The 10476-nt window shown below is 36.1% G+C and overlaps 1 protein-coding gene and 2 long non-coding RNA genes across 3 annotated transcripts in view; all 3 read right to left on the reverse strand.

Annotated features, from left to right (window-relative positions):
• LOC106962000 (uncharacterized) overlaps nucleotides 1–10476 on the reverse strand; it is a gene marked incomplete at its 5' end in the record, with an annotated part of 46827 nt that overhangs the window by 4935 nt on the left and 31416 nt on the right. The gene's annotated exons all lie outside the window — the stretch shown is intronic.
• LOC106962018 (uncharacterized) lies at nucleotides 657–1706 on the reverse strand. Its single transcript, XR_001427886.1, has 3 exons — nucleotides 1691–1706; nucleotides 1514–1602; nucleotides 657–804 (listed from the first exon to the last, which is right to left on the reverse strand). It is a non-coding gene; the product is annotated as an uncharacterized LOC106962018 (long non-coding RNA).
• Nucleotides 5133–6029, reverse strand: LOC106962013 (uncharacterized). The gene is made up of 3 exons (XR_001427882.1): nucleotides 5856–6029; nucleotides 5374–5409; nucleotides 5133–5206 (listed from the first exon to the last, which is right to left on the reverse strand). It is a non-coding gene; the product is annotated as an uncharacterized LOC106962013 (long non-coding RNA).

Consider the following 10476-nt stretch of genomic DNA (forward strand, 5'->3'; position numbering starts at 1 on the left):
AAAACACAATATGATTAATTTTATTATTAATAGGGCCCTCAATTTTTTATTCTATTTCTTTAAACAAAAACAACAACAACAAAAAAAAAATTTGCGTTGGACCCCTGTCAGCCAGAGGCCCTTGGAGTCGTCCCTAAATTGCACCCATGGGTTTTCTAACTGCACTTAATTTGTAGTTTTCTGCACTAAATATTTCACTTTAGTCCAGATCTTCCACCAAGAGACGAGGAGACATTACAGTGTCCTGCAGAAACTCTATAAATACAACTGCAAATGTGCTGAGCTTCATCTTCAGTGACGTCCTGATCAAGAAGTGTTGACAATAGAAACAGGAGTTCTCTTTAATGGTATGACATCTCAGCATCGCCCTCTTGTGGCTTTTGAATACAGACTACAGGCCATTGTTTCAGAGTTTAGGTCTTCACATTTTTCCTTCTTCTTTAATCTCAATTTTCCATTAAACTGACACTAAAAAGTGTCATTTTATTCTAGTTTCAGAAGAAATCATATGTATTTCAAGGCTCCCTGAGTTGTTGTTTGTGCTAAGCTAACATGGTTGCAGCTGCAGGCAGCAGCTGTGTTTTCAGTGAGGATGAGGATGTTGAGCTTGATTAGGAATTTGTGAGATGTTCTGCTGCCGTTTCCACCACAGCCAATCACTCTGGATGGAGCAGGTTCATGTGAAGCAGCAGAATCCTGAAGACACAAGTTTTCTTCCTGCATCACATCATTGAACTGAAGGTCATTTTCTGGACCAACAATTTGGAGAACTATGACTTAATGGCACCATCCGGTGGCTACTACCTGCAAACACAAGTCACGGACAGAACACAGGGTGTATTATTGGGAATAAGTTTCATTCCCAGAATTCTCAGTTTAAATAAATAATGTTTTTTTGTAGAACAGGGTATTTATGTCTGTGTTTAATTATAATTATTTTGACAATACTAAAAATTGCAAAACATCTACAACAGCCCTGTGAAGGAAACTTTTAGAATTTAAAATGTGATTTATTAAAATATTACATTTGTTAATACTTTACCGTTTCCAGTGGCTCCACGGTTATGGATTGTCTCATACACAGACGTGGTGCCTAAAAAATATCAAAGAAAAGTTTGGATCAGAATGCAATTATGTAAAATAATAAGATCTATTTCATTTATATACGGTGTTAATCCTTCCATTCCTGATGGGGATAATATCAGTTTGTTACAACTTTGAATTGTTTTTATCAATCAAATTCATGTTAATAATCTAATTATGTGTTGCCTTACTGAGCAGTAGAACCATAATATCTTTAGATCAATTCTGACATAAAGGTGAAGCTCAGAAAACAAAATATTCAGGTGTTTAACTTTGTTGTTTTGTGTTTGTCAGACAGAAGCAGTTTAATTCTCACTTTGACACTTTAAGAGATTTTATTAATTTTATGAAGCTATATCAACATAAAGAAAACGTTACAGCAAAGTGAAGTTATGTCCAATTTAATATTGATGTTTATTGTGTGACTAACCATGCAGCAGAGAGCTGTAATCACTTTCAGTCTGGTTCACTTCATGATCAGTGGTCGGCCTCTGGCTGCTGCCTTCAGACTGAAATAACCTAAAAATATTGAAGTGGATTAAATTTAATTTAAAAAAAGATCAAGAGTTTATGACTAAGATGAAGAAAACTGATATTTCATACTGACCTGATGCAGCACGAAACTGGAGAAGATAAAAAATAAAAAGTCATTTAGATCAATGACAACAGAATTAAACGATGAACCGAATTTCAAAAGTCATATTTTCATACATGTGTTTAGATAACATAGTATTTTAATTAAAAAGTAATAAGATGAGAAGAAAATGTTCTCGCCTTGAGACCGTCTGCAGAGCCACAACAAGAGCAGGAGGACAATGAGAAAAATGAGAACGATTCCACTGACTGCTCCAACGATCAGCATCACAGGAAATGAAGAGCTAACAGTTACTGAAAGAACAAAACATAAAAAATTCATGTTAGTCCTTATTTTATTCAACAAAAACAGAAACATTTTATTAGTGTTTGTTACAAACAAATGAGTAATTCTAAGCAATGCAGTTACAAGTATAAGTAATTCTAAGTATTTATAACTATTTATAATTATAGAATAGTTATAAGTAACTAACTTTAACTAGACACAGAGTTGTGTCTAGAGGATTCCTCTAGTTATTACCTCTCATTAGACCCTCGTTGATAAAGGTAACTTTATTTATATAGCACATTTTCAGCAACAAAGCAATACAAAGTGCTCTACAGGAATTAAAAGGAAATACAAACAAAATAACAAACCAAAGGAACAAGCAAACGGGAAAAAAAATCTAATGTTTATCTAAAGTATGTAAACTAAGTGCTCCTTTTCAAGGTTGCTAAGTATCCTCTGGTCTAATTCCATTTCTGGGTTGGAAGAACAGGAGTCTAAAAAGTAGTCTAATAATGTTGATCAACGTATATAAACTAGATATAAACTAGATATTCCTATTCAGGGTTGGTAGATAAGTATAAGTAAGTATCCTCTGGTCTAATTCCTTTTCTGGGTTGGAAGAAGAGGAGTCTACATTTTCTAGAAAATAAGCCAAAGAGTGACTAATAAACTGAGTCTCTGGATTCCAAGTTTGTTCTAATTCCTTTTTTGGGTTAAAAGTGTGTACTCCACGGTTTCTAACAAAATAAAATAAAAAAGAGGAAAGGACACATTAGGGCAAATGGCAACATTCAGACAAAACAAAAGGCAAAACAAAGACATGAGTGAAGGCGATGACGTCAAAGGGCCATGAAACCACGTTGCTCAGCCTCCCAGCAGAAGTCCGATAAAATGCTGTTATCAAGGAATGTCCTTGGGAGCGCTCAGCTGTATGGATAACAGGAGGGGGTGAGGAGGGAAGGAGCATTATGTTTACATATCTTCAAGGAGATTGGAAATGTGCAGCCCTTCCAAAGCAACAAGGGGAAAGCCAATTCATAAACAGAATGTCTTTGGTCGGGAAGATTATAAATTTCAATCTTCCCTAAAGTCTCTCCGATACATCCTAGTTCCCAATTATCCAAATTAGTTTGGTCGTTCCACTGAGCCGAAACTAGCAGCTTCTCCAAGATCGATTCCATTCCGTAAGTGAGTTTAGAGTCCTCAGCTGGGCTGCGAGTTTTGCTGAGACTCTCATCCAACTTGCGTCTTTGTCCACACCAACAGTCTGAGTGTTCGCTAGTTCGGCCAAGTCCGTCACAAATTTGTCGATAAGCCAGGAATCCACAAGCTCCAAACAACAGAATTCCTGTTATCATGAATAAATGCAGGGTGAATCCCTGAGGTTTTCTCCTGTGCCCAGACTCGTCATCGAAAATTTGACTAATTTTGTAGATTTGGAGAATATACAAAGAAAAGCTCCAAAAATATAGAAAAAGACAGGACAAAAACAGAGCAAGCAGGGCAGGCAGGGGCAGGGAGGGAGCAGAGGAGAAAACTTATATCACAACAATGAGCTGCTTAATCTAAGCAAAAGGACATTTAAAGAAGAGGAATCTGACTGAATTTGATGAACACTCAGTAGTAAACTGAACTCGGAGACCTTTTCTGTTTTATTCTTTAGATACCTAAAAAAACAACTTTGGGAAAAATGTGCACATAGCAGCACAAATTATAGCAGTTGTGGTTTTATTACTGTAACTTGTTAAAGGAAGTGAACAAAAAAATCTGCTACTTTTTTTCTACGGTTAAAAATTCATAACTCAGATGGGGAATAGACAAATTTATTCTGGTCTGTCCAAAGAAGAAACTTCTTTTAGTCCAACATATGAGGAACACTTTTTTTTCCTTCAATCTGTTCAGAAAAGACAATAATTAAATCACCTGTTATGGTTTCACTCCACTGTGTTGAAGAAAACCAGTCGTCTCTGTTTCTACACTGACACATGTAGTCTCCACTGCTGGACTCAGAGACATTGAACATCAAGTCTTTACTGTGTGTTCCTGGTATTATTGACCCATCTCTCCTCCATTCACACGTCCACTCAGTGGTTTCTCCTCCCTGGACCTCACATGTCAGAGTGATCGTCTCACCACTGAAGACAAGAGGCCAGTTTGGTTGTTGAGTCACAGAAACCTTGTTGGAAACTGTTAACATCAGATATGGAGAGAAACATTAAATCACATTTTAAAAAATTCAGTAGCAGTAGTTTCTGGCAGTTATCAAAAAGAAACTCACAAGTTATCTCTATGGTTTTCTCATAACTTGAATGGCTGTAGAATGAGGGATTTCCTCTTTTTCCTTGACACCTGTAGATTCCTCCTTGTCTCACAGTGATCTCTCTGTTTTCTTTATTATTTGTGCTGAATTCAGCTTCAGGTGTGTCTGAGGTCCGTCTCCACCACCTGTATTTCCATCCACCAGAGGGCTCCACTGAGCAGTTCACTGTCACACTGCCCCCTACTGGTATGGTTGTTGAACCTGCTGTCAGTTTGGCTGTAAGTTTATCTGCTGTTATAAAAACAAATATTTGATTTGATAAAAAACACCTTAATTAAACACTTATTGTTAAGAGTATTTCATTTTGTTGTCTTTGCTTATTATAAAGAAATTAAATTAAAAAAGAAAACACAATTAGTTTGAAATTATTTAACTAACTAACATGAAAATGTACATTATTTTTCCTGAACAGATAATGAGGTTAACTCTACAATGAAGCAAGTCTATAAGGAAAAGTAAGTCATATTTTCTTATATGTTGCTCTTTATTTTACTTGTGACTGAATTTTTTTCCATAAAAATTAAACCCAGTAATTATGTATGTCATATTTCACACACAATTTATAAACAAATGAATCTGCTTGAAATTATGAAATAAAATACAGTAAGCAAATGCATGTTTTTTAGGGCTGATATAAATCTTTGTAATTCTTTAAAATATTCAGGTCTTACCTGTGACAGTAACAGTGACAATATTACTGCACTTTTTTCCATACGAGGTGTTCCTCCAGCGACGACAGCACTGATATTCACCACTATGTCTAGTATTCAGACGTTTAACTATGAAACGTTTATCAGACTGATAGTCAAAAACTTCTTCATCTTTCCTTATTAACCGGTATTGCCAGTCAGTGTCTTTTCCTGCATTCATGTCACAGTTAAATGTAAAAGATTCTCCAACATAAAACGTTGACGAGTTGGGCTCAATAGTCAGCCCAGCACCTACAATAGAACCAACATTCAGCACGTTTCTCTTTTAGTTTGTAACAAAAACACATCAAGATAAAAATTAAAAGATAAACTCAGAATAACATCTGATATAAAAGATCAACTGGATTCTGTTCCTGAGAGGATAAATGATTAAAATACAGATGAGAAGCTGAAGTTACCGTGAGTTTGTCCACAGCAGAGGAGTGTGTTCAGCACTGAAATAAAGTTCATCAGCGTAAATAATAAATTAGTTAAATTAAACCAAACATCTTTGCCTCACCCTCACATTCAGCTATGACTCCCTTTACCTGTTGAACAAATTTCTTATAAAGATATTGAGTATGTATTTGTTCTTACGAAAACGACCAAATGTTTTAGTTTATTGTTGTTTTTCTGATGAATTAAAACTTTATTTTAAAAACTTCACACCCTGGCTGAAGACAGAACATCTGGAGACGTTCTGCACGGCTACGGAAACTTCACACTCATCTCTACTGGTAAGCCAGCCAGCCAGCGGCAAAGACATCATGAACAAATGTTTACACTAAGTAAAGCTACAAAATTACAATGGAAGATAAAGTAGATATTACAGCAGACTAGATGTCAAAGATGGTGTTGTTCTAATGAGCATCATCCATCCGGATAAAGTGGATCTACTTACAGAGTGAGACCAGAACACTGGGTGAGGTGTTCCCCATCCTGACCTCAACCTGAAACCAGCTGTTGCTCTGCTTTGCTCCAATAATCTTCCTTTCATAACTTGCTGCCCCTGCAGCGTCTCTAGAGAAATGGAGCCGTCTGAAACAGGATCAACGTTTTATCTGAGAATGAAGGACGATGTTTATTTTAAACACTGACATCACTGCACTGAGTTTCTGCTGTGATGTTTCCGCTCCAATGATGAGAAGTTGTGGTAAAAGAAGCACAGAACTGTGTGTGGGTTTTTTTTTGTTGTTGTTTTTTTGTTGTTTTTTTGAAAGGCTTAATAAATGCAAATTCATTAGATATGCTTCTTTTGCTTGTTGGAAACCATAAAATAAATTTCACTTGAAATAAACTGAAAACAGCATTACTGTAACACATGAAGAGTTTTAAATGTTTTATTTTTGTGTTGCGTGCGAACTCTCTGGCAAACAAACCATAAAATCCCCTTTTCATCTGAAAACAAGTGATGGGTGAGAATGATCTCACCTACCACAGATAAATAAGTTCTTAGGTATGGAAAAATCAGACATGAGATCAGACACTGTGAAATAGTTTGGAGTTTAAATAGATTTAAGAAGAAACTCTAAAAATGTACAGAGTGAAAAAAAAGTTTCTGTATTTTATTTAGGGGCGTTCAGTCAAACCTACACCATACACTGATGTTTAGCTTTTTCCTAACTATAGCCTCATTTACAATATGTCCTCTCTTAATTTCTTAACTCAGCGTAAAGAAGCCGTTAGCAGCTCTGCTAACCCAGCATGTGTTAGCAGAGCATGCTTTTCTGATGGTACTTAATTTGTAGTTTTCTGCACTAAATATTTCACTTTAGTCCAGATCTTCCACCAAGAGACGAGGAGACATTACAGTGTCCTGCAGAAACTCTATAAATACAACTGCAAATGTGCTGAGCTTCATCTTCAGTGACGTCCTGATCAAGAAGTGTTGACAATAGAAACAGGAGTTCTCTTTAATGGTATAACAACTCAGCATCGCCCTCTTGTGACTTTTGAATACAGACCATTGCTTCAGAGTTTAGGTCTGGCACTTTTTTGTGCTGTTTTAATTTCCCATTTATTCTAGTTTCAGAAGAAATCATATGTGTTTCAAGGCTCTCTGAATTGTTGGTCTTACTAAGCTAGCATGGTTGTTGTAGCTGCAGGCAGCAGCTGTATTTTCAGTGAGGATGAGGATGTTGAGCTTGATGATGGATTTGTGAGATCCATCGATCCAATCTCCATGATTGGCTGGATGGAGATTGGCTCCATCCAGCCAGTCACTCTGGATGGAGCAGGTTAATGTGAAGCAGCAGAATCCTGCAGACACACAAAGTTTCTTCCTGGCTGGATAACCGGACATCCAGCCTTTTTCTGGAACTCTGAAAAAAATTACTACTTAATAGCACCATCTGCTGGCTACTATCTGTAAGCACAAGTCACTGATAGAAAAAGTCTGGTGGGAATTTTTTTGTTCCCTTCGAAGATTCCCAAATTAAATAATGTTCACTTTTGTTACCAAGACATGAACACGCTTTTCTTTTCTGTTTTTTATTGTTAATATTTTACTTTGACAAAAATTGCTTTCTATTTTATTTTAGACAGTAAAACAGCAGTAACTGCAGAGAGCTGGACTTGGGAACTCACTCCTGAGGAGCTTCTATCACTGTGTGGTGGAGAGCGTTCTCTGCACCTGCATCACCGTGTGGCACAGCAGCTGCACTGCTACTGAGATGGCGGCTCTGCAGAGGGTGGTCAAGACTGCACAGAGGACTGCGGGGAGCAGCCATTCCTCCACCTCGGACCTCTACACAGTTCGAAATGCAGGAGGAGGGCGCTCCTCCTCAGGAAGGACTCCACCCATCCTGCACACAGGCTGTTCCAGCCGCTCCCCTAAGACAGGAGGCTGAGGAGCATCCAGAGCAAAACCACCAGGCTGAGGAACAGTTTCTTCCCTTCAGAAGTCAGGCTGCTGAACTCAAGCTGCACCAAATACAGCTTCATCCCATAGATTATTTACACACAGACATATAACTATATTCATATCACTTAAATTAATTTATTGTTCATTTGTTTATTTATTTATATAATTATTTATCTATTTATTTTGTTGTGTAGTATATTTTTAATCTGGGACCTGAGTACAAATTTTGTACCACAAACTATCAAGGTGGTATGACAATAAAAAATCCTTGAATCCCTGAATCAGATCCATTCAAACAGGATGGAGCAGGTTCATGTGAAGCAGCAGAATCCTGCAGACACACAAGTTTTCTTCCTGCCTCACATATTTGAACTGGCGGCCATTTTCAGGACCGCTGACAAATAAAACTACGACTTAATGGCTCCATCTGCTGGCTCCTACCTGTAAACACAAGTCACGGACAGAATACAACGTGTATCATTGGGAATTAACAAGTTTCATTCCCAGAATTCTCAGTTTCAATAAATAATGTTTTGCTTTTTTTCCTGTAGCATGGTACTTATGTTTGTGTGTAATTATAATTACTTTTGACAATACTGAACATTTCAAAACATCCACAACAGCTCCATGTATCAAACTTGTCAAATATAATAAAATATGTGATTGATTAGGATATTATATTTGCTAATTTACAATTAACGTCAAATTTTACATTTTCTCATTCGTTTGTCCTGCAGAAAGACAAATGAGACCATTTGGAAACATTATACTATTTAATAAATACCTGAATACCATCAATGTGTTGTTGAGACAATATCATCTATTCATGTCCTTATGCACATTTCATTAAAGACAGGCACCAATATGCGAACTGAATCACAGTCTCATATTTATTACGAAGAGGAAAGTTGTAAAAGTTACAAATGTTTTATGAATAAAAATGGAGTTTGTAATTTTTACCATTTGTTTTATCTCACTGGAATGTTGCAAACTTTAGATCTATTCATCTTCGGCTAATTTTTAACATGTGATTACAAAGGTACAAATATAACACTTTTGATTATTGCAGAGATTTAACATTGAAGCATCTTGCATTGTAGAACAAGAGAAATACAATCATCATCACGACATATAATGACAAAAACAGAATGAGTCGAACTCTTGCAGAACAACCCAGCAGAGTTACCCACAGCTTTTCTTAACGTGAGAACAAACTGGAGCTTCTGTTGCTGCTCGACTCCACTTTCCTGCAAACAGAGAAGATGCATTTTTCAAATCAGCCTAATATGTATAGTGTCTCAGAAAATGTGTACTAGAAACAGGTGCTGCTTAAAACTTTTGAAAAGTTTGCTTTAAAAATGTAAAACAAACTCACTGGACAATAAAGACTTGAAATGAATGATACATTTATTTAGCCTAAACCAAAAACCGGAGCCACATGATACTTTAATAAAAAACAGCCTGTTATCATTGTCAGAATAAGAAAATACTGTTACAGAAAATAAAGACAGATGGGATACAGTCATGAATTCACAGCTAAACAACAGAAATCTAAGTAGAACTGCTAAATGCAGGAAATCTTCCTAATTGAAGAGAAAAAAAATGATGGGTAACATTTTAACCAATCAGGTGTTTATCTGACCTTCATGCTGAGCTGTAATTATCTGGTCTCACGTTAACGTAAACAGAACCGTCTGCTGGATCAGGAGGCCTCTCTGGTAAAAGAGAAACATGAACACATAGAAAACATGAATTAGTGTTTCAGAATCTCCTGAACATTTTTCTATTAACCTGCTGATACTTTAAAATAGTTTAATGTCACTCTTTGAGTATTTGACAGCTGGTGTTTGATCTGATTCACATGTAATCAGTCTCCTTTAATGACTTGTTTTAATACTTTACCGTTTCCAGTGGCTCCACGTTTATGGATCGTCTCATACACAGACGTGGTGCCTAAAAAATATCAAAGAAAAGTTTGGATCTGAATGCAATTATGTAAAATAATAAGATCTATTTTGTACTTGTTTATATACCATGTTAATTCTTTCATTCCTGATGGGGATAATTGTCAGTTTGTTACAAACTTAAATAGTTTTTTTTTTGTCAATCAAACTCATGTTAATAATATAATTATATGTTATCATACTGAGCAGCAGAGTCATAATATCTATAGATTAATTCTGACATAAAGTTGAAGCTCAGAAAACAAAATATTCAGGTGTTTAACTTTGTTGTTTTTTGTTTGTCAGACTGAATGACTTAAAGTAGACACTTTGAGATTTTTATACATTTTATAAAACTGTGTCATCATGGCGAAATAAAATACAAAAAGTTAATGTTAGATTTATTGTGTGACCAACCATGCAGCAGAGAGCTGTAATCACTTTCAGTCCGGTTCACTTCATGATCAGTGGTCGGCCTCTGGCTGCTGCCTTCAGACTGAAATAACCTAAAAATATTGAAGTGGATTAAATTTAATTTAAAAAAAGATCAAGAGTTTATGACTAAGATGAAGAAAACTGATATTTCATACTGACCTGATGCAGCACGAAACTGGAGAAGATAAAAAATAAAAAGTCATTTAGATCAATGACAACAGAATTAAACGATGAACCGAATTTCAAAAGTCATATTTTCATACATGTGTTTAGATAACATA

This window comes from Poecilia latipinna, unplaced genomic scaffold (genome assembly GCF_001443285.1).
Source record: "Poecilia latipinna isolate Pla-1442-1.1 unplaced genomic scaffold, P_latipinna-1.0 Scaffold1360, whole genome shotgun sequence".
Lineage (NCBI taxonomy): Eukaryota > Metazoa > Chordata > Actinopteri > Cyprinodontiformes > Poeciliidae > Poecilia > Poecilia latipinna.